Source organism: Sciurus vulgaris, assembly GCF_902686455.1.
Source record: "Sciurus vulgaris genome assembly, chromosome: 15".
Lineage (NCBI taxonomy): Eukaryota > Metazoa > Chordata > Mammalia > Rodentia > Sciuridae > Sciurus > Sciurus vulgaris.
This window is the reverse complement of record NC_136476.1, coordinates 66,499,802-66,524,079: the sequence shown is the minus strand read 5'-3', so window position 1 is coordinate 66,524,079 and position 24,278 is coordinate 66,499,802. Positions and strand designations below refer to the sequence as shown.

The 24,278-nt window shown below is 44.8% G+C and overlaps 1 long non-coding RNA gene across 1 annotated transcript; it reads right to left on the bottom strand.

Moving 5' to 3' along the window:
• Window positions 1-3,485: 3,485 nt before the first annotated feature.
• Window positions 3,486-19,712, bottom strand: LOC306645203. Its single transcript, XR_013759567.1, has 3 exons — window positions 19,563-19,712; window positions 5,283-6,506; window positions 3,486-4,312 (listed from the first exon to the last, which is right to left on the bottom strand). It is a non-coding gene; the product is annotated as an uncharacterized lncRNA (long non-coding RNA).
• Between the last annotated feature and the right edge of the window lie 4,566 nt (window positions 19,713-24,278).

Here is a 24,278-nt window from a genome sequence, read left to right as displayed (position 1 = left end):
TCATATCAAGTGGAATGGCATCTTTGAAGTGCTGAAAGAAAAACAAAACCCAAACTGACAACCCTATATTCTAGAGTCAGTGAAAAATCTGTCACAAGGAAGGATGAAATAGGATTTTTTAATATTTTAAAAGACAACTAACAGACATCATCCCTAGCAGACCTGCATCATAGGAAATGCTAAGGGAAGTTCAGACTGAAATGAAAGATGAAAACTCAAATCCTCAGGAACAATGAAGAACACAGGAAATGATAAATATTTGGGAAAATATGAGAGACTTTTTGATCTTGTTCTCAATTCCTTTAAAATACATATGATAATTTAAATTAAAATGATACCATTATTTGGGGGTTTATAGCATATGTACATATAACATTTAATAATGCAATATAAAGGATGTGGTTCTTCTATCTTTACTGTAGCTTATTAAATATAAGTGAAGTGAATAACCAAAAGTTAAAGATGTATATTTTTCTCCCTAGAGCAACCATTTAAAAAAATAAGGCAAATAAAAATGGCCACAAAACTAATAAGAAAATTAAAATATAATTCTAAACATATTCAAATAATTTTTTTTTTAAACTTTTGGGGGGTGGTACCAGGAATTGAGCTCAGGGGCACTCAACCACTGAGCCACATCCCCAGCCCTATTTTGTATTTTATTTAGAGACAGGGTCTCACTGAGTTGCTTAGCACCTCAATGTTGCTGAGGCTGGCTTTGAACTCTCGATCCTCCTGCCTCAGCCTCCTAAGCCGCTAGGATTATAGGCATGTGCCACCACGCCTGGTCAATAAAGTTTTTTAAAAAACACAGGAAGGGGAAAATAAGACACAGAGAACAAAGAAATAATGAATTGGTAGTCTGAAACCCAATCACATAAGTAATTACATTAAAGAATAATGAACTGAGCACTCCAACTCAAAACTGGTGTGGTCAAAATTGATTAAAAAAACACAAGACCCAACTCTGTGCTGTTTAAATGTAAGATACTTTAAATATAAAGATACATACAGGTAAACACAAAGTAAAGAGCCAATTGTGGTGACACATACCCATAGTCACAGTTACTCAAGAGGCTGAGGCAGGAGGATCACTGGAGCCCAAGAGTTCAGGTTCAGCCTGGGCAACATAGTGAGATCCTTAAAAGAAAGAAAGAAGAAAGGAAAGAGAGGGCAGGGGAGGGAGGAAGGGGGAAGAGGAAAATAGATATACCACATAACTGTAAGCATTAAAATCTTGCAACCACAATATTAATAACATAAAAAAGATTTCAAGACTAAAAGCATTACCAGAGGTAGAAATGCCATACAGTGAAACCGGGCACCATGGCACATGCCTGCAATCCCAGCAACCCGGAATCCTGATGCAGGAGGACTGCAAGTCCAGCCAGGCATCTTACTGAGACCCTGTCTCCAAAATACATAAATGAATAAATGAATAAATAAATAAATAGGGCTGGTGATGTAGCTCAGTGGTAGAGCATTCCTGAGTTGAATCCCTAGTCCTGGGGAGGGGAAAAAAAAGGAAAGAAATATTTCATAATGATAAAAAAGATTGATTCATGAGGAAGATACAACAGTCATAAATATGTATGTGCTTCTCTCAGCAATTGATAAAACAACAAAACAATCATCAGAGACAGACGATCTGAACACTATCAACTCTCTTGACCTAAATGAGTACTGATGTTTATAGAACTCCATGCAGAAAACCCATTCTTTTCAAGTGCAAATAGGATGGTCACCAGATTGGCCATGTGCCTCAATAAATGTCAAATGACTGACCTCAGGTACATGTTCTCTAACTACAGTGGAATTCATTGAGAAATCCATAATAATAGCAGGGAAACCTACACACATTTGGAAATTAAACAGCACTCTTCTCAATAATTCATAGGTCCATGAAGAAATCACAGGGAGACCAGAAAAGATTGTGAGCAGAGTGATAATGAGAACACACCACTTGCAGGACAGAAGCACAACAGTATTTCAAAGAAAAATGGTAGCTCTTAAGTACTTTGTTTTAAAATCTATAGTCAAATGCCCTAGTTTCCACCTTTACCCCAGCAAAAGAACAAATAAAACCCAGAGTAAGTCAAAAGAAGAAATAGAGTGACGAGCAGGAATCAGTGAAATAGAAACAGAAAGGTATCAGTGACACCCCCTCACCTGACTTCACCCGTGGTTTTTTAAACATATAACTGCAGTGACCGTCATCCTCTAAGGGGAGACGCTCCATGTTCCCCCGTGATTAGGAAGGCAACAGGTTTCTCTGCCCTCGCAGCTACCTCAGCATTGTACTAGAGGGTCCAAGTGCACCAAGACAAGAAACAGCGACCAAAGACAATCAGAATGCAAGGAAGAAGTAAAACGGGCTCTATCGGTACACATCGGATGGTAGACCTCATGATGGGATACACAGAGTCCTAAGGACTATCTGTTTTTAAGTCTATAGGTAATAAATGAATCCAGCTAAATGGAAGAACTTAAGGGTAATGTACAAAAATCAATTGCATGTCAACCTGCTGATGTGAACAATAAGAAAACAAAATTCAAGAATGGACTCCATTCACAAGACACGGATGCTGCTATCATCGAGTCAGCTCAGGGAGAGACTGGCATCAAGGGGCACACAAAAGATAACAGAATGAAACAAAATCAAGTCAACAGAGGAGAGATTTCATGAGTAACCCATTCTTACATGGTCAGCTGGTTTTGACCACGATAACCAGATATTTCAAGTGGGAAGGTGCTATCTAGGATATCCCCAAAGACACTTGTGTTACAGGTTCGATCCCAATTTGGTGCGATTAGAAGGAGGTAAAAAAAAAAAAAAAAAAAAAAAAAAAGAAGGTGAAACCTTCAAGGGGTGGAGCCTACCCATCGTGAGCGTGCCTTCAAAGGGGATAGTGACACCCTAAGCCCTTCTCCTCGCTCTTTGCCTCCTGGCTGCCCTGCAGTGATGATTTTCTCCACCACGAGCTTCTACTATAATTCAATGCCTCACCAAAGACTCCAGCAATGGAGCCAACCAACCGTGGACTGAAACCACCAAGACTGTGAGCCGAAATAAACCTGTTCCCCTTTTAAAGTTGACAATCTCAAGTATTTTATTCCAGTAACAGAAAACTGGCTAACACAGGAAGAATAGACTTTTCAAATATGGTACTGGAACAACTGGATATCTACATGAAAAGATGAACCTTCAACCATATATCAAACATACACAAAAAATTAACTAAAGAATACTCATAGGCCTAAATATAATAGTTAAAACTATAAATCTTTTAGAAGAAATCAGAAGAAAAAATCTTCCTGAACTTAGATAGTCAAAGAACAACAAAACACCCATTAATTTTAAGAGAGAATTTGATAAAATTGACTTTTTCAGAATTAAAAGGTTTTATTTTTGAAAGAGACATTGTTAAGGAAAAACAAAGAAAATCAAAAGATAAGTCAAAGGCAGGGAGAGGACATTTGGAAAATATACATCTGGCCGGAGTCAGAGTTTTAAAGATGTGAAATAGTACACAAGTATCTGATATACCTAGCTGGAATAAACAGGTGTTTATTTTTTTTCACATGACAATAAATCTAGAGGCAAGAAATGGGTGGTAATGAGTCGGCCAGTCATTGCTCATCAGAAATACTCCTATCTTTACCCGTGCTATCCTTAGTATGTCGTTTTTACCGTTGAGTTTCTTGCCTCATTGTTCCAAACAGCTCCTGCGGTTCCAGTCATCACATCATTACATAGGGCAGGAAGAGTAGATAAGACAAGGAGCCAAACTTGCTGGATCTTTCTCCTTTTTAAAAAGCATGATTTCCATTTTATTTTTTCCCAGAGGATAGCTTCAGTCCTTAAAGTCCTTTGGTTGGGGTCACAGGGTCAGGCCAGCAGGCCTAAATTGGGACAGGTTTCGTTCTTCTGGATTTCAGGTGATGGCTTTCTGAACACGGTGCTGTGAATAAAACAGTACATGGGGTAATGTAGCTTCACCTCCAGCTCGGGAAGCACAGAGGCATGGAGGACACTCTGTTAGGAAATGTCCCTGATGGCCACAGCCTCTACCATGTTTCCAGGGTCTAACTTCTAAAGGGCCTTGTCCTTGGGCACCTGTGGGGTGCAGTTTGTGCAGCAAGTAGGCCATTGTTCCTTTTCGTGTGTGTCAGTGTGGAAGCAAGGACCTCAGCCATCTCTTTCCTTTTATTAGGACAGCAAAAGATTTCCCAGAAGCACCCTCCAGCTGCTTTCTGCTTTAGTTTTCATTGGCCAGAAAAGTCACAGGATCACCACTAGGTTCAAGAAAGCCTAAAAAACAAGGAACAGGATGGTCATAATCCTCCGATCACGTTGTGATGATCCCCTTAGAAGAGGTATCGCAGATACCTCCTAGAAAGTCAAGGATCTGTTAGCAAAGAACAAGGGGGAACTTTGTTAGGTAGTCAACTTATGGTTACAGTTCCTGCCACATCACCATAAACTCTAGCCGGAAAGAACACTCTTTTTTTTTTCAGTGCTGGTGATGGACCCAGGACCTCATGCATGCTAGGCAAGCACTCTATCAATGAGTTATACTCCAGCTCTAAAGACCCCCAAACACTTAAAATCTTTAAAATAAACTTCCTGTTTTGTTTATGCTAACTCAAGCTGGCTTATGTTGCTTCAATCAGGAGTCATAATCAATACACTGTCTTTGCTCCCTGGTATCAGAGCTTTACCCACAGAGGCAGAGACGGTGCTCGCCAAGTACCCATGAGCTTCCCTCTGCTTCCCAGCCCCTGCCAGTTAACTTGCAGCCAACCATGGGATCAAGTTCTAGGCAATGGGTTGTGATGGGAAGTGATGAGTACTATTTTGGGCCAAGGCAGTTAAGAGCTGCTGCACCTCCTTCAACTCTCTATCCCGCTGTGACAACAGTGTGTTCTGTGCCATGTGGCTATAAGAAGGAAGAGGCCCTCCTAACCTAAATTAAAATTTGCAGGAGAAAAACAAATAAACCTTTCTTATAAGAAGCTGCTGAGACTTGGGGGGTTTGCTTGTTGCAGCATCCACCCTTAATTATACTAACTATTACACCATTAAATTATAGGTATGTTACTGTTTCTCTCATTAGGTTCTGATCTGTTTGAGGCTAGTAGCAGGTATTCATCTTGTAATTCCAGCCCCAGTCCCTACAGAGCCTGGAATATGACGTGTACTCATTAAATGTGTATTATAATGAATTACAAGACAATGAATCATTTAACCTGATATTTCAACACCTCCTGTAAACACTTACTAGAAATCCAAGGAGTATAGACATTTCTAGAGCGGGGACTTGAACCCAGAATCTCTAAGTCCAAGCAGAGGGAGCTTTGCACATCACTATTGTGAGTAATTGATAGGAACTGTGAATTAGCCCCCATGTGTGGCAATTCAGCAGACAGGCAGTCTGTGTGTAGCTTTCGAGGACAATTATTCTGGAAAGTCATTTCTGGGAAAGGGCCCAAGAATTTACACATAGCAGAGGAGAAAGACTCCTTTAAACAGTGACTGCTGCCGTTGCTCTGGTCATGAAACTGGAAACAACACAATCAGAAGCTTCCCTGTGGACAGAAGAACATCTGTCTTTTCAAAAATTTCAACATTCTTATTAAACAATTTCTCAGGAATTAACAAAGGAGAAATTGAGGAATTCTTAAAAATCCCACAATGAGGCTTGAAAAGTCAGAGCCAGTTCAGGTGGGGAAACGGATTTTGGGCAGCTGTGTGAATGCCTGAATGAGCAGCAAAATCAGGAATAAGCAATACAAATTGTGCTTTGTTGTTGTCGGTGGGACGAGTCTACAGTGTACCGGATGCAGAACTGGATTTTGTATCCGTTATCCTTTCTCACTCCTGATGATGAAGTGGTAAGGTTTGTGATGCCATTTCCATTTTATTGATAAGGGAAATGGGATCAGAAGAGTTATGAACTTGCTAAAGGTCACATTGTTTGTTAACTGTCGACTCGGGATTCGAACCCAGGGGCTTTGGAGTCTAAACCTGCACTCTGTGCTTTCAAACATGGCCAATGTGATTACTTTATTCGAGAGTCTCAGAGGCCCACTCTGGACTGGTTTAGACAAGAAGACTTGATTGGTTCACAGAAGCTAAGAAGGGTTGAGTGACAATTCCCTGGAAGGGTAGAGATGAACTGGGCTTCCAGGGTAATGGCATCCTGATGCCTGAATGCTGCCAGCGGTCCTAGCTTTCCATGTCTCAGCCCTTCCCAGGGTCACCTTCGTTCTGTCTCCTGCACAGCATCTTTCTGCCACACAGCAGAGATGCTGGCTGCCAAGATCTCCCCATTCCTCACGCAGGAGCAGAGGATGTGACTCGTTTCAGTTCCAGTTTGCAAACTCCCAGGGCAGGGATCCAGATGGCCAACTTTGATCAAATGCTTCTTCTATAGCAATCCACTCTGGCCTCAGAGATGGGTCATCTCGGAACAAGGCAGACCCTCATTTGGAGGATAAAATGTCTGAAAAACATCACCAAAGGAAATACAAATACTTAGTTTGAAGCACAGATCACTCAGGGGAGTGTCTCTGTTACCTTCAAACAGACGAAGGACCATCACGAGGAGAATGGAGGACATGTTCTGGCACCCATAGGACCAGCAGATAGAAGTTTCCAGGAGACAGAATTCAGCAGCAACCTGCAGAGTGTTTTCCAAGTGCCAGGGATGTGCCCAGTTTCTTCCCATATGACATGTCTTCTAATTGTCACAACAAATCCGCCAAATACATTTCATTACTCTTATTTCACAGTGAGAAATAGACCAACATAAATAAATTGTCCACATGGCAGGGAGTGACCCAGGTGTTACGTCTCTGGTGGTGCTGTTATACCATTCTGCATCTTCACAGACAGCTCCCTAGTAATCATGTCTGCTCAGAGTTGGGATTTTCCAGGAGCAAGGGGACTGCCCCTGCCTAAAGGCACCCCTGCAGAATTCAAACAGCCTCTTCCAGGACTTGAAGAAGATGTATTTCAAAATGGGAGATAGGGTTGGACTAGAAATTCCCTAAGACCCATGCCAGCTTTAACTCAATAAATTCTGTGAGCTGAATAAATTCTTTAGAAACTCCACTCTGAATGTTCTCCATATGTCGCCCTCCCGCTCTCATCCCTTTGCACCCAGCTCTGAGCCTTTCAGTGCAGACCTGCATGCATTGCGTCATGGTATCCCTGCCCCGGGCTTCCAGCTGGTTCTGCCTAGTAGCGATCCCCAGCAGGAGATGCGAGGAGGGAGGCCAGCCATTCTGCAATTCTGCCAGCTTGCATAGGGGTTGCCTCTTCCCCACTGAAGGTCACCGCTCCTCTCAGTGTGGCCCGCCTCAGTACAACGCCTGCTCCTTCTAGGTCCAGTTAACTCCTTCCTTGCCGCTTCTCTTTAATCTCAGGATGGTGACTGTTCTGTTGCTGCCAAACCAAAGATTCTCCAGCAACCCCGGGGCTCCCCCATACCCACACTTTATAACAACTCTGTCCATGAACCTTCCTCCAATGTTCTGAATTGAGTGTGTGACTTGCTTCCTGTTGAGAACCTGACTAATATAACAACTCCTTCCAGATTATAAATTCTGTATCTTGGGGCTGGGGTTGTGGCTCAGTGGTAGAGCACTTGCCTAGCATGTGTGAGGCACTGGGTTCGACCCGAGCACCACATAAAAAATAAATAAAATAAAGGTGGTGTGTCCATCTACAACTGAAAAAAATTTTAAAAATAAATAAATTCTATATCTTAATTACATTTTTCTACATGCTGACTATGGATCTTTCAGATATAGACTAAAGAAGACAATTAAAATCACTTCTACCTGAACTGACGGAGAGCTAACATTTAGGAACATTTCCTTCTAACGAGTTTTTTTTTTCCTGCACAGCTTATATACATTGCTTACACCATTCACATCTCAACGCACATACAATTTTATTAACACATTGTGCCATGAACATTTTTTCTTCATGTCATTAAAAAGCCTTAAACATTGCAATTCAAAGTTGTATACCATACTATACATGATTATCTTTCCACCTCCCTATGTAGGTTACTTGTTTGCTCTCATAAATATTGCAGCTACCATGATCATAACTCCCAAGTCTTAGTCCAGAGCTTTGATTATTTCCAGAGGTCCTTCAGAATTTACAGCGCCTTGGTGCTGCCCGGCATACTGCACACACTAGAGGGAGCTGGAGAGTTCTCTAAAACAATAGTTTTCTGTGCCCTGTGAAGAATGAGAAGGACCTGCCAGCACCAGCAGAAATATTAAAGGCATCTGAGGGTTTCCCTTTGCCACTGGGAAAGCTCTGCCTGAGCTCATAGGAATACAATGTGGGCATTCTCTTCCCAGGCCTGGGTCCATCTTGGGTCGGGAGCAGAGCTCAGTTTGTTATTTTGGCTGATGACAAGTGTGGTCATGAATCTTTAGATCTGTGGACGACCAATGGGGTGTCCGCCAAGGCTACACTCAGCTGATGAAGAAAGTCCATGTGAGAAGACACTGAAAGAAGGCCCCACCCCAGCCCCAAGGAACCACAGTCCCCAGTGCAGTGTGTTCCCAGAGCCCCAGGCCAGACCTTGTGGAACTCGTTGTACAAGTTCTTTGTAGCTGCTTGAGAGACTCTAGTGGGGAATTGTCCTCAACCAAGGCCCAGGGTCACCAGCAAAGGAGTGGGTGGCAAGCACATGACCAGCACAGCACTGAGGAGCAGGGTGGGGCAGGCCTGAGCTCCTGAGCCCGAACCCTCCTCTCTGTCCCCCGCCCACTTGTTTTAAGATGGTTCCTGCAGAAGATTCTGACCCAGGGAGAGCCTCCCAGAGCCCGTGTTCACATGCGGCCAGCAGCGCTGGGCAAGGGCAACTGAGAGGAGGGGGAGCCCTCGGAAAGTCACTTGGAATGGGGAGCACCAGCAAGTCCATCCCACACCCCAAGGATGAAGATGGCGCCTTCTGTTCCCCTCGCACTAAGCATTTTGCCTCTTCTTCTGGGATCCATCTTCCCAGGGATGGGCCTTCCTGGTCCACTCTACTTGACTTGCTCGTCTTTCCTTGAAACTAGAATCATAAGAAGAGGTTCGATGGTATGCGGGAGTATTCACATGACCTAGGAAGGCAGTGGGTTTTCATGGTTTGCAAAAATGATAGGCTCTGGAAAAGCTGGGTCTAGACAGGGTCAAGGACCCTGTGTTAGTCCATTTTCCATCATGGTAACAAATACCTGGCATAACCAACTTATTTAGAGAAAAGGCTTATTTTGGCCAACAGTTTTAGACGAGGATTGCTTGGCCCCATGGCTTTGGGCCTCTGGTGGCATACAATGGCCAGAGCGTGTGACAGAGCAAAGCTGCTCACCTCATGACTGGGACATGGAAGAGAGGAGGACGAAGGAGCTGGGGTCTCAAAATCCCCTTCAAGGTCTTTCCTTGAAGATCTCCCCCGTGTCCCCACCTCTTAAACTTCCATCACTTCCTAACAGTGCCATGCTGGAACTAAGTCTTTAATACATGAACCTCTGGGGGACATTTAAGATCCAAACTACAGAGCTGGGCACAGTGGCACAGGCCTACGAGCCCAGCTACCCCAGAAGCTGAGGCCGGAGGACCGCTTGAGTGTAACTAGGCAACAGAGCAAGACCCCATCTCAAAAACAGATAAATAAATAAAGATCCAGACTATAGCAGACCCGTACATTCAAATATTTAAAACAACCCAGGTAGGGTTAAGGTAAGACTTTACCTTAAAAGCCATGGTGTCCCCCCAAACCCTCATATGGGGGATTGAGCCCAGGGGCCCTTTACCACTGAGCTACATCCCCGGTCCTTCTATTTTTTTTTTTTTTTTTTTTTTAGGCAGGGTCTTGCTAAATTGCCCACACTGTCCTCAAATTTGCCATCCTCCTGCCTCAGTCTCCTTGGTTGCTGGGATTATAGACATGAGCCACCACGCCCAACTGGCTCTCAGTCTTAATTGTGCATAAAATCACTTGGGGAGTTTAAACACACGCACACACACACACACACACACAAAGCAATCACTTCAAAATCTCTGGGGATGGGGACTTAAAGGTCTCCTAGGCTTCACCATGTAGCCAAGGTTGAGAACCCTAGTCTTTAAAGGAAAATGAAAAGCAGCCAAGGCTTCATGCATTGATAGCCATATAAATTTAATGGCCATATTTCCAGTCTGTACTTAGGTGTTTTTATTTCCTTAAATCTTGCATTTATAAAGCATTCTACCCCCATTTGCAAAACCAGTTAGAGATCCATAAATAAGTTATAATTTCAGTACTTAAATTTAATGAGAAAAAAACTTTTTTTCTTGTGCCACTGTGCTTGCAAGTTACCCTGGCCCAAGGAAAGTTTCATCGACTGGCAAACCTAAGGGCACCTTTTTTCCACTGAGCAGGTAGAATGTCCTGGAAGAATGAGAGGAAAGGTCAAAACAAAAACTTAAAAGATAAGCGAATAGGCTGGAGGGACAGTTAGTGATGCATGCAAGTAGAGAATTCTATATTTTAAGAGCAGGAGCACAGCCTACAGTGACCAGAGGGGAGCAGAAGCTCAGGGGCTTGCCTGGGTGGCACGCTAACATTTAGGACACCCTTGAACTGGGCTTTGGTTTGCATTGTAGGCAGGAAAGCCAAGAAGCATCCTATCTCAGAATTTCAACTCAACTTTCTGCCTCCTCTTTTCTCTTCAACCTCAGGCACCCTCCTCTATGGTTTTTCAGGGAGTAGTGTAGGCTACAGAAGCAGGGGTTTTGGGTGGGACAGCTGTGAATTCACGGCCCAGCTCCATTCCTTTCTGGCTGTGTCATGGTCACTACACTTTTGACCTCTCAGCATTTTTATTGGTGAACTCAGCAAGTGATCGGAGGCCTCGGAGCGCTACTGTGTCTGCTGTGCATTGCCCATGGATTAAGGTGGCACCAGCTGTTCCCCTCAGACTAAGGACTTTGCCTTTTCCACCTGGGTTCATCTTCCCAGGAGATTGGCCTCTCCTGGCAACTGTATTTGAATAGCTCATTTGTGTTGGAGATAAAATCAAAGAAGCATTTCTCTGAGGCAAGAGGGGCCCTGCTCTGGTGGCCCCCTGTTCTGCTGTTCCTCTACCTATACTCATCCCTCCTGGGTAAGGGGCCTGTGGTCAAAGAGACCTGCCTCTTGGAACCACTGCTTCCCTTTCTTGACCACATGCAATGCCTAAGACCCTGAACTCCCCTAGTTGGGCCTGAGCCCTCTTCTGGGACTGCAAGGACTGGTCTCCAGATCTGTCCTCTTGAAGATGGACTCTGCTGCCTACCCCAGGCCCTGAAGGAGGTCAGGAGAGGTTGCTGGGAAGGGGACGATGGGGATGGAGGTGGACAGAGCAAGGACATCCTGTGCACACAGGCACGTCCTTGTGTTGGTTCAAGACAGACTCAGGACTGAGAAGGGCTCTCCCTGCCTTGCTCTACTCAGCACAGAACATGGGTAAGACTTAGAATTCTATAAATTCAATCTTGGCCTTCCAGGTCATTTTGAAAATACTTGTTAAGTTAGGAGGCTAGCATGTAGTTTATTGAACAGCTCGTTAGCTTGCTTTTTACCTTTAAAAAATTGGGGTGTATGTATGTGAACCTCACCTTGACTCTGCAGATGTTAACAGGCAGGTCTGGGGGAAAGAGTAAGATCATTTAGGTTGTTATGGAGATTAAATGCACCAAAAATTACAGAGGCCTATGGAGTATACGCTCGGTAAGGATTCTTCTCTCTGGGCTAATCAATGTCTCTCCTTAAAAATGCAGCTGCAGAGAAGATTATGTCCCTGAGCAGGACCACCACCTTCTTCTTTTCCTTCTGTGGTGCAGCTGCAATGCTGTGCAGACTGGCTGGGCCCAGCCAACATGGCCACAGGCCTTCACACAGTTAACCGTGGCCAAAGAAATGGCTCCTGTGCCAACCAGGAAGGCCAGCATCCCTTCTGAAGTGCCTGTCATGGGAGGCAGCCTTAGGGTGAGCGGGGCTGCAGAAACCCAGGCTTTTCACGAGACCTGGGGAAAGAGAATTCTAGAAATGGGAAACAGTGTGGACATGGCAGAGGTGCATGGCCTGAGCTCAGGAATCCTACCTGGAAAACTGGCTATGCGCTCTTAAGAATCAGGGAAGTGGCAGGGGAAGCCCATGAACCCCAAATCAGCAGTCTGGGGCTCAGAGAAACCAGACTTCTCTGGTAAGTTGGAACCAGCAGAACTGATTCACTCTGCTAAGCAGTATCTCCAATTTGCTACCACGTATCAACTTTGTGCTTTTAATTTAATTTCTACATTTTTAAACAGTCAGTAGGAGTATGTAAACGTTCGAAAATGGAGCTGGGTAAAGGACAAGCGGAGCAGGCAGAGGGAAAGGAATCAACAAAGAGTCTCGGGCGGGCGGGGAAGAGGAAGCACAGTAAAAGACAGTGGGGAACGAACCCCAAGGTGTGGGGAGGGGATTGGAAGGAGAGGAAGCTGGAAAGGGAATCGGGCCACATGGAAATGGGCTTCAGGCAGTCTCATGTTGCTTCAGGATCACAGAGAAAAAAATGCTCTTTAGACTCTGTGATTTTCTCCTCTTTAAAAAAGCCTTTTAAATCTTTGGGAAATTTTTAAATTGTGGTTCCTAAGGGTCAAGAAATAGTTAACCCATATGTAGGTTGGAACTGTTTAAATTGCTGATTAAATTTTATCTATCTATTTATCTTTACTTTTTACACCACCAGTAAAAGAGATTTATTTCAAAACAAAGAAAACATATTTTCGAATCACAGAGAAGTTCTTGTGGTAGTTTGACATCACTTTGTCCTAAGACACAGATCCTTGAGAAAATTACTATTAAATAAAATGTTCTGGAAACATCAAGAATTCGAAAACAAATATTATAAAACTTTCAACTTATTCAAATTCTATTGAGGGCCGTAATTCTTAGAAACAAGATCCACTCAGTTATGAATCTCAGTTCTGAATCTCGTCCTCTAGGGTAGCATTCTCCCTAAAGATCAGGAGCTGATCCCATTGAGACAAAGTATAAACATGTTTTGATTTGTTCTTTCCCAAATTTCATCCAAAAGGCCTGGGGTTTAGTGATGCCCTAAATTCACCTCCACATCCGTCCCCACCTCCCCCCAAAACACACAACTTTATTTTACCTCCACCATGCCCCTTACATTAAACCCAGCGTGGTTCATTTTGATGGTGAAACACTGGTCCTTTATATAGAAGGAGCTATAAACGCAGCATTGTTTATTTGCCAAATCCCCAAGAGGCAAAGATCTAATTAATCTATTAAGGCTTCTCTTGGAAAAAAATCAAACCTTTCAAAAGATGGGAAACCTGGGTGGATATCACCAGAGTGTTTTGCAATAGGGCCGACCGGATTGCCCCAGATGATTCTCAGCACATGCTTAGCACATGCTGAGGTTCACGCAAGCTGGGAGAAGCAGGCTGGGAATGCAGAAGGGAGGGCGGCTCTGTTTGGGGCCTCCAGCGTCCACCAGGCCAGTGCCCATCGTCCTCTGCAGGGGAACAACTGTGCCTGCAGAACTGAGGTGAGATTAAGGGAAGTACAGTTGAAAATGGGACCTCAAGACCACCTGGCATGCCCCTGTCATCTTCTCCACAACAGAATCAAGGTTGAGGGCTCAGCTCTGCTGGGTGAAGCCTCCTCCTGGAGCTTCTGCTGATGGCTATATTAATACGATCCTTCCTGACAGTCTCCCAGGGAGTCACCCCACTCCTAGTACTGCCATTTGGCCTGGTAGAGAGGGCAGGGGCAGGATTGGTTTGGTTTACATTTAAGCTCCAGCCTTTTATGTTTTCCCCAAACCTTAAGGGTATATGAATCCTGAACTTATTCCCCTTTTCAAAATTTCTCTCCCTTACGGGGGCCTGGAAATGGACAGCCGGCTGATCCAGATGAACATGATGGATATGCTGCTGGAAAAGGCAGAGAAGAGGGGACGGATGAACCCCCTCTCTGCAGAGTGAGAGTCCTCCAAGAAACATCTGGGTGGGGCCTTTATAGGTCCTCGGAGGACCTTCCTTACACAGTTTGGGTATCTTTAGATCTCCAAGCACAGATGCTAAACTATCCAGAGACTTCCAAACCGGCTTCATGACATCTGTACCTATAGGGGGCACAGTGTGTAACATTTGGCGGGGAGGGGAGCAGGAAGAGAACGCAGCTTACTGCAGAGTTCTGGCCAATGAAACTTTCTGCAGAGATGGAACCGGTCTTCATCTGTGCCGTTTAATGCCGTAGCATCAGACAGACATATGTGGCTTTTTTTTTTTTTTTTTTTTAAGTACTGGGGATTGAACCCAACCTGCTTTACCACGAAGCTACATCCCAGTCCATATTTTATTTTGAGACAGGGTCTCACTAAGTTGCCCAGGCTGGTCTTGAACATGAGGCCCTGCCCCCACCTCCAAGTCACTGGGAGTATAGGCATGTGCCACCATGCTCACCACATGTGGCTACTGGTCACTTGAATGCTGCTAATGGAACCCAGGAACTGAATTTTAAATTTTTGTTTGATTTAAATTAAATAGCCACAGGAGGCTCTCATATTAATACAGCAAGAAGTCCGTTGGGTTTGGGATGCTGAGGAAGGGGAGACCCCTTCACCTGTTGCTGATTTCCCCTTTTTCTTGCATCCCTGGTCATTCAGGCTTCTCCTTGGGCATCAGTCTGGCAGCTCCATTGCCAGGGCCTCTCCCCAGTTAACCCCACAGCACTGGCCAACTTCAGCAAGGAGAAACATCACACTCTGCGTTGGAAGGACTACATATGACTTTCTCTGAGCAGGATGAGGTTGGCAAGGATTGCTGAAGCTGAGTGCGATATTCCAAACCACTAATTTGCTGAAATAATTTGGGAAAGTGCTACTTAAAACCCTGACAGGGGTGAAGGCAACATTCTTAAGATTGTGGAGGCCAAAGTCCAGGCTACTGAAGGTTATGTTTGCTGATTGTCTCAGTGGTTGTTTATTAAATGGCCATGGGATATTTATCTCTCTCTGTCAGAATACTTGGAACAGAAAGGCAATTGCGTTCACTGAGATTTACTATTATAACTCAAGCTGAAGATTCAGTTCGATTTCTTATCAACTGGAAATTTGGAATCACTTAATCTGCTTTTCCCAAAAGAGATCCACAGGATATTTTTATAATTGCCTTTGCAACCGGGCAACCTATCATGTGCATAGGACCTTCTGAGTTTGAGAGGTGAGAATGCACAGGGGAACTGTGTTATGTACTACTTAGTCCCCTAGAGTTGGTTGGACCACAGCGGCCAATTTCATAGGATGGATGGTGACCTATGACCTGGCACAAAATAATATTCCCCAACCAAATTCTTCCTCTCTGGGTTCTAAACTGGAAGCAGAGAGAATCTGATACTGGCAATGGCAGGTGAGAGAGAAAGAGGGAAAAAAGGATGACAATTTAGAGCCAGGCACAGTGGTACACACCTGTAATTCCAGCAACCGAGGAGGCTGAGGAAGGAGGATTCCAAGTTCAAGGCAAGCCTCAGCAACTTAGTCAGACCCTGTCTCAAAATAAAACATAAAAAGGGGCGGAGATATAGTTCAGTGGTAGAGCGTCCCTGGGTTCAATTTCCAGTACAGAATAAAAGGAAATACTTCGATGGGAGCTCTGAGCAAGATACCAATTTTGCAGAAATGTGATAATGCCTGGGACTCAGTATTTTTAAAATCCTTTGAGTAATTCAAACACCCTGCTACTCACCCTGTTTTAACTCCACCTGCACTTAATCACCTCCAACAGGACATTCTCCCTCACTACACGGCTCTCATTTGCAGCTCTAACATGGGATACAGACAGTATTTTGCCATTTTGGTAGTACTTCAGGGTAAGATTTCTACATAATATTTCCTTAGGATAGATTGCTAGTAGTAGGGTTCCTAGATCAAGGAGATAATAATCTTTGTGCTTCTTGCTGTGTATTACCTTCCAATAGGCTTTGGTAAACTTAGTGTAATTGACAAACTGAAAATGTCAGCTTCCCCACAGTCTTGCTAGCCTTGAAAACCCCATTTGGGACAGGGGTGTGTCTCAGTGGTAGAGCACTTGTCTAGCATGCATGAGACCCTGGGTTCCATCCCCAGGACTATAAAGGTTTTTTTTGAGGGAATACCATCTCTATACATATTTTTTAAAGCAAATGTCAGCACCTCAGGTCTGCTTTAATTTGCGTTCACTTTACTAGTTAAGTCTACTAGTGAACTATTTCCTATTGGTGTGTTTACTCTGTGTCTTCTTTGTGAGTTTCCTAAAAGTAAAACCTTCAGGCATCCCTTTCTCCTACTATTTAATCTGTTATTCCCCTTATTTTCAAAACCACAGCAGAGCTTTCAACACCTCTAGGGGCAACATCCTAAAACCCAGCAGTCAGAAAAGGGACACCTCTCCCTTTAGTTATACCTCTGTTGCCTTGTTTGCTAGGAGTGTTTTGCTCACAATGATTACTGGCACAGGCGCTTGTCAATTAGCCATGACACTTCGGTTACATGGCCAAAGTGTTGAGTACTCATATAAAGATGAGGCAAGAGGATTAAACAAAATTAAAATTAGACTTCTTTTTTTTTTTTTTTTTTTTTTCTATTGTTGTTCAAGGGATTGAACCCAGTGACCCTCTCTCACTAAGCTAAATCCCCAACCCTTTTTTTTATTTTGAGACAGGGTCTCATTCAATTGTGTCACCCAGTCTGGCCTCCAACTCACTCTCCTGCCTCAGCCTCCTGAGTCGCTGGGATTATAGGCATGCCCCACCTTGCCCAGCTCATACTGAATTTAATTTTTGGATATGGTTTGAGTTAAGCGTGCGACTTCATTCTTTTGTATGTGGATATTCAGTTTTCCCTGCACCATTCGTTTGCAAAGACTGTCTTGAATGAAATTGATTATTCATGTGCATGTACCAATATGTCACATGAATCTCACTATTATGTATTAATTATAATGCACCAATAAAAAAATCAAAATAGCAGTAGTATTTTTAAAAAGGCGAGGGAATATAACAGAGAGAGAGAGAGAGAGAGAGAAAAGAACACTGTACTTTACACATTGCATGATCTTGGCACCCTTTTGGGAGCAGGGTTTCTGATGCACTCAAAGTAGTAGGGCATTTTCGTGGTAACCTGTGTGCTCCAGGTTTCCCAAAAGCAGTCTTTCTCTCTCTCCCAGACCCAGAGGGTCTACCATAGGCCAGGCCCAAGGAGACCCTGATAGCACCTCCCAGGTAGGGAAAGGCCCCGGGCAGCACCCAGGGGCAGCATCCAGAGGCAGCCACACAAAGCCAGGCTGCTCCCTCTGGACTCCGGCCCAAACCAGCCGACACAGCCTGGCTCAAGGACTGCCCAGACCGGTTTGCAGGCTTTCTGTTCCCTGGGAGCTGGCTCCCTGGCCACTGCTTCTGCTTGTGTGAGCTCCCCCCACCCCCACCCCCCCAGCTGTATTTCTTCTCCAGTTCCCTCTTTCTCTCTCCTCTCCCCTCTCCCCGTCCCTGCAAGGTCCTCGCCAATCCCCAGACCGAAGGCCCTGAGCCACTGACCTCACTTGTCCTGCCTCAGCCGGGGCCCCTCTCCTCCCCCCGGGCCCCCTGCCAGGTCAGTCAGGCTCTGACCCAGAAGGTTTCTATTTTTTTAAGTGGATATAAAATTATCGATAATAACATGACCAGTAATGCTAACAATAACAATTCACATTTATTGGACACTTACTAGACATAGCTGACATGCCTCACATCGTTTCCTCCCCACATCAGACCTGTGAGGTCAATACTATTATTATGCCCCAGTAACACACGAGAAACTAAGGTGTGAGGGCTCAAATTCTGTGCCCAAGGTCACACAGTCAGTGAGTGGCATGATCAGGATTCAAACACCACCTCCTAATGCTGCTTCTGGATCAGACTGTCTGATACCCATACTCACTGGGTGACCATGGCCACAGAATGTACAACTCTGTGGGTCAGCCCCTGCACGTGCATGCATGTGTGTGAGGGGAGCGGAGCTCTACCAGGACACGAAGGCCCAAGGAGAAGTGACTTAAACTAGGGTCAGGGGATGGTGGTCATGGGTAGAATTAAGTCTCAAAGGCAGTTCCAGTCCGTCTTTCTAGTACCCCCTGGGCATTGGTCACCTCTAGAGGAGGGTGGTGGGAGGTGGGGAGCAGACTAGGGGCAGGTACCCAACGACTGAGGTTACATGCGATGAAAGTTCTTGAACACAACACCCGCACTCACCAGGCCCAGCCTGGCTCTGCCTCTGCCCTCCCAGCCCCTCCTGGCTGGACTCACTGATACTGCTTTCCCAGCAGGTTCAGGCCTGCCCAGTTCTGAAGGAATTCCCTGCACCAGGCCTGCACGGGGCAGAAGATAAGAGGTAAACAAGATGTGCTTCCTCCCACCTTCAAGGAGCTGGCCATCTGGGAGGGAAGGGGACTGGAGTCACCTGCCATCTGCCCTCCTTGCTCCCCCACAGCCTATCCATCCCACACCACATGGGGTGCAGTTCCTCATCCCCCCTCAGTTTCGCCCCATTTCTTTTTCATTACAAGCCAAGCTGCCATCCTCCATGTCTGTGAGCTCTGATACCTCTCAGCATAGACGGACTGGCCGCCTACATGGCAGAGGAGATGCAGGTGCATTTGGTGCTGTAAGTGCACAGGTCTGTCTCGTGAGACTCTGAAAGGGCTTTGCAGAGAAGGCCCATCAGAAGGTTCTGAAGGTGGAATAAGAGTTTGCAGATGGGAAGATGGGAAAACGTGTTCGAGGGGAGACGACTCATGTATAAAGAAGCCATCTTAGAATGACTGCAGAGTGATGGTAATTTAGAATTGAGGATGGAGGTGCCAAGGCTACAGCAGCAAGGCCAGACTGAGAAGGCCTCCAAGAGACAGGTCCTCCTCCAAGAGTGAGTGTGAGCTCTGGTTTAAAATAGGTTCACTCTCCAACAAATAGAGGCTGGCCAAAAATCTTTATGTGGCGTTTGTCCAGATAAGCAATAGAGACAGCCCAGGGTCCCCTTCCAGGTGCCTACAACTCAGTCACCAGCGCTGCTGCATGACTATAAACACAATGACTTGACCATTTTCCTTCAGAAGGGTTGCTCTGGGTGCTGGGTAGGAGGTGGATTAGAGGAGGGAGACCAGGGGCTCAAGAAACAACTGTGGGAAAGTGGGGGGCGGGGGGTAGGAGCTGCAGGATGAGGGATGGCAGACGGAGGTTTCTGGCTTCAGCTGTTGGTAGAGAAAGGCTCTGCCCTACTCCCACTCCAGGAAATTCTCCTGCTGCCCACCTCAGTCTTAAGAGGAGGGAATACACTAATCTGATTGGTCAAATTCCAGCACGAGGGTGAGGCCAAGTTTACTTGTGAGTAGGGTCACTGAGCATTAAAAAAAAAAAAAAAAAAAAAAGACATACAAGAATGTGGCCCTCTGTCCCCACACCCACACCTAGGAGCACTGGCCTTTGCTTCTCCAGGCACTTACTGACCTGATAGAGACACTCCAAAGCGAAAGAGGACTGGGGTAGGGTACAAGAGCCCGTGCTGCAAGTATGGCCTTGTCAGGGTCCTCTGCAGGAGCAGGCCCAGTGAAACAGCACAGCTGTGTCCCTTGGGGATCCCGAGAGCAGGCGGGGAGTGGCAGGGCAGGGCAGGGCTGTTCTGTAGTGCCTCTTAGTATCGCCTGCCTTTATTTCTCACAGCTTAATTGAAAGGGAGGAACAGGTTGGGGGACGGGAGATGAAGGGAGGGTGTTTCAGAGCAAGAGGGGAAGAGAGGGTGGCGTCTTGCAGGGCCGAGGCTGACTCTGGGGAGCAAAGAGCAGCCCCCACCCCCAGTGAGTCAGTGCGGGCGGCCGTGGGGAGAGTCGGTTTCAGTTTGGAGAGGGCAGAGGGAGGGCAGGAGACCCAGCCAAATAGCTGGGGGACCCGGGCTTCAATCCCGGCCCTGCCGCTGCTCACAGCTTTGAGACCTGGGCCGCACCCACGGCCACCCTGAGCCCTGATTTCCTCATCAGCCGGGAAGAGTAGACCCTCAGGAAGAATAGTTCAATGCGGTAACGTCTGCGATGGCACTTAATAAATGCGAATTCTCTGCGTGACATAAAAGGTGTCCTTTTTTTTTTTTTTTTTTTCGTCCCTTGGGGATGAAAAGCAGTGTGTCTTTGATAAGCATTTCTCAGTCCCCAACCCCACTGGTCTCTGGCTCTGTCTTTCCTACAGCCTCAGAAAACCATCTGCCCTTTTCCCCAAAAGCACCCTGGGAAACTCCCTGGTCCCCTTCAGCTCTCCATCTCCTAATATATATCAGCCTGCTCAGTACTAAAATTAAAACTATGCCCTAACCCCTCTGCCTGGTCCCTGGGCCCCTTTTAGCTGTTTTCATGTCTTCCAGTCTTACATTTTTAAAGGACATTGCAGTTGATAAAGACATTAATTTTTTTTTTTTTTTGTACCAGTTGTTTTTTGTCATAGAGGATTAGGGTGAAACTTTGAGGTGAGGAGTACTCGCCCATTTCATAGATGAGAGAAGCGAGCATGAGACTAGAGATCAGCAGAGTTCTCTTCCAGAGACACCTTGCTATTTCCCTGGGATGCTGAGCTTTTAAAATGAGTGGTTTGGATCTACCATCTCCCTGCATGCCTCTATTTTGTCTTAAGCCCATCTGGTCCATTCATGGCTTCTGCCAGGGTGCCAAATGCAACACTGAGTCCTAAGTCACTAGCTCCAGCCCCTCTGTTCCCCTCCTAGACCTGGATCCTTTTAGTGCTTTGCTGACATACATCTGATTTTACCCACCACCTTCTCTTTCTTTAAATTCTCTCCTTCTTTGACGTGAGCCTGAACTTGATGTCAACACTGGAGGGTGAGGCGGGAGGGTGCTTTTGTGTCTGTGGTCTCCGTTGCTTGGTTTTGTGATTCCCCAGCTGAGTCATGGGATCCCCACTTAGGAATGCTGCTTCTTGGGTAAGCTCTGAGTTGTGACGGGATTTTCAAAGCACACCACCAGCCCACTTGCTCAGGGCTTTCCCTGAAAGGGCGATTTACCTTGGTTTTGACCAACTTGGCAGCTGCTGGATGTATTATTTATTTATTTTTGAGATTTTGTAACTTTGAGAACCAGCAGTTATTTCTCATTGACAGTGACTGTAGATCTTTTAAAAAATACTTTTTAGATGTTGATAGACCTTTATTTTTATTTACTTATTCATTTATTTATACATTTATTTACATTTTATTCATTTATTTGCATTTTTAAATTTCATTTATTTCTCACTATTTTGCTGAGAATCAAACCCAGTGCCTCACACATGCTAGGCAAGTGCTCTACCACTGAGGCACAACCACAGACCCATCCGGTACATTTTTGAAATGGTAACAGGATCGTAAGTTACCAAACCATAGAGCTCGTCTGGTGAATCTTCATTTTCATTGTATTTTCTGGACAATTATAAAAGGATACAATATGGAACATTCCTTATTCCTTTGGTCGGAGAGCTTTGTTGAGCCTGGTATCAATGTGCACATCTGGAGTCCTGTCTCCCTCATGCCAAATTTCTGGATTTCTTTGAGTGCCTGAGGGGAATTCTTCTTGAAACCCACTGTCTGGATGGGCTTGTGACTGTCCATGGTGTAGCCTTGGTCACCACCTTGCTAATGGTGTCATGGCCTGTCTTCTTTTTGCTACCCTTGCTTGAAGGAGCTGTTCCAACTGGGCCCAAGTTGGAAAGGAAATGTACCAGGGATCATCAGCAATTGGATTTTTTATCATCAGCAATTGGATGATGGAAAAAAAGATCCGTCATATATTGTGATTTGACCAAGCATGGGACACAGCAAAAGGGGTCACCAGCTAGAACTAGACCCTCCCAATGGGAGTGAAACAGGTACCAGGTAGATAAGCCCTGTAGTTGATGGTGTGGAGTGATGTGTAGTCCAATATGGTAGCCACCATTTACATGTGACCATTAAATTTAAGTTTAAAGGAAATCAAATTAAATATTTAGTTCCCTAGTCATACCAGCCACCTTCTAAGTGCTCAGTAGTCACAGGTAACTAGTGGCCACCATATTGGATGAAGCAGATGTAAAATGCTTCCTTTGTTGCAGGAAGTTCTATTGGATAGCACTGATTTTAGTCCACGATAGAGAAGAACAAGGTAAGCAGTTGGTTAAGAGAGAACAAGGGACAAAACAGCTCATTAGGGATGTCAAGTAAAAGGGAGCTTAGCATGGGCAACAGTGGAGATGGAGGCAGGGAGGCAGTGGGGTGGGCAGGCAGTATAATAAATGTTCCTCTTCCACTCTCTGTGCATCTTTTAAAAAAAAATTCAGTTGTTGGTGGACACAATGCCTTTATTTTACTCTCAATTTTATGTGATGCTGAGGATAGAACCCAGTGCCTCACACGCGCTAGGCAAGCACTCTACCACTGAGATACCCCAACACCCTCTCTGTGCATTTGATATTAGGGTAACCTTATCAGAGCCACCTGTGTTTCCCCAAAGATTTAGGACTTGGAAAACTTCCATTCTAATCCCGAGTCTCTCCTTAGATTATATTCCTTAAATTGTCTCCTTTTAAATTGTGATGTCACAGATATGATTCTATCCACCACCTTCTCTTTCTTCAAATTGTATATTCCAGGAGAAAAGTCTTGCTTCAGGTTTGGCTGGATCCAGGTAGCCAAAAATTAAATTGTCATCAGAAATCTGTGTCTGTCACTTTGATTCTGCTTCTCTTTGTATGGATGTCAGCCTCAGACTTTCTTTATATGATGTCAAAGTGGAGTTACACAGTGATGGTTCACCAATTCTGATGGAAAGAAATAGCCTCTTCCAAATAATTGCAGCCCAAATTCCAAGGCTAAGCTCATTTTTGTGCCAGTAACAGGTCTCTGGGAAATGCAGCTCTCTGATTGGCCACCAATGGTCATGTACTCACACTAGAGGCAGAAGGTAGGCTCAGCTTCATTCAGACCACTAGGTCTTTGAGTCCAGGGTGAAATGGTTCCACAAAGTAACCCAAACAAGAAAAGAGCATGCTAGCCTGGCAGAAACTATAGATGCCCACTCTGTGGTCTTTAGTTAACCATAGCTATTATTGCAAATTGATGGTGAAAAGGTTAAGTTGACATTTATTAAAGGGACATGGCTTTGTGGTACATAGTAAGATTTCAAAAAAAAAAATGTTATGGAAAGAGTAAAATTACAAGGGAATAAATTGGAACATACATTAAAGCATAATTGTGTTCTGTGGGGAATAATGGAGTTCAATGGAATGAGGGCACAACATTCTGGAGTCTCAGAAATGAACCAGGAAACAAAGAATGGAGATAAACAGCACATTTCCAAAATGGAATTCCTTAGAGACAGGACTAAGCACTGTTAATTAACTTGAGGGAGTGCATAGGAAGCTCTCTAAGGTTTCTTGATGGTACAAGATGTCTGATGGGCAGACACCAGAAAGTTCTCAGGAACAGAGGAAGTGGGTGGGCACAGAAATGGCATTTGAGCTTCAATGAGGAAACGGCAAAAATGTGACTCTCAAGATCAATCCCAAAAATGGCTGTGAAATATAGGAGGCCAATCTTCTGTTTATGATCCAGGAAAGGATGAAAGCTAGAGGAAACTATTTCCTAAACAGTCAGTTAAGATGGTTCTAGAGGCTGGGGTTGTAGCTCAGTGGAAGAGTGCTTGCCTAGCATGTGTGAGGCACTGGGTTTGATTCTCAACACTGCATATAAATAAATAAAATAAAGGTTCATCGACAACTAAAATATACATATAGATGGTTCTAGAGAGACAGGCAGGAGAAATCCTGGTGTCCTAATACATTCAGACTGCTATAACAAAAATACTATGAACTGGGAGCTTATAAACTGTCTAGTGTGGGAGTCAGGGAAGTTCAGGATCAAGGTACCAACAGATGAAGTGTTCGGTGAGGATCTGTTTCCTGGCTCACAGATGGCACCTTCTCACTATGTCCTTGTATGGCTGAAAGGGTTGGGGAGTCTCTGGAGTCTCTTTATGGGTATTAATCTCATTCATGAGGGCGGCATCCATATAACCTAATCACCTCCCAAAGACCCCACATTCCAAAAGCACCTCCTAATCCTTGGGGGTTAGAATTTCAACCTATGAATTTTGGTGGGACAAACATTCAGCCCAAAGCCCTGCAGATTCTGAATAATAGTTTAAGGACAAA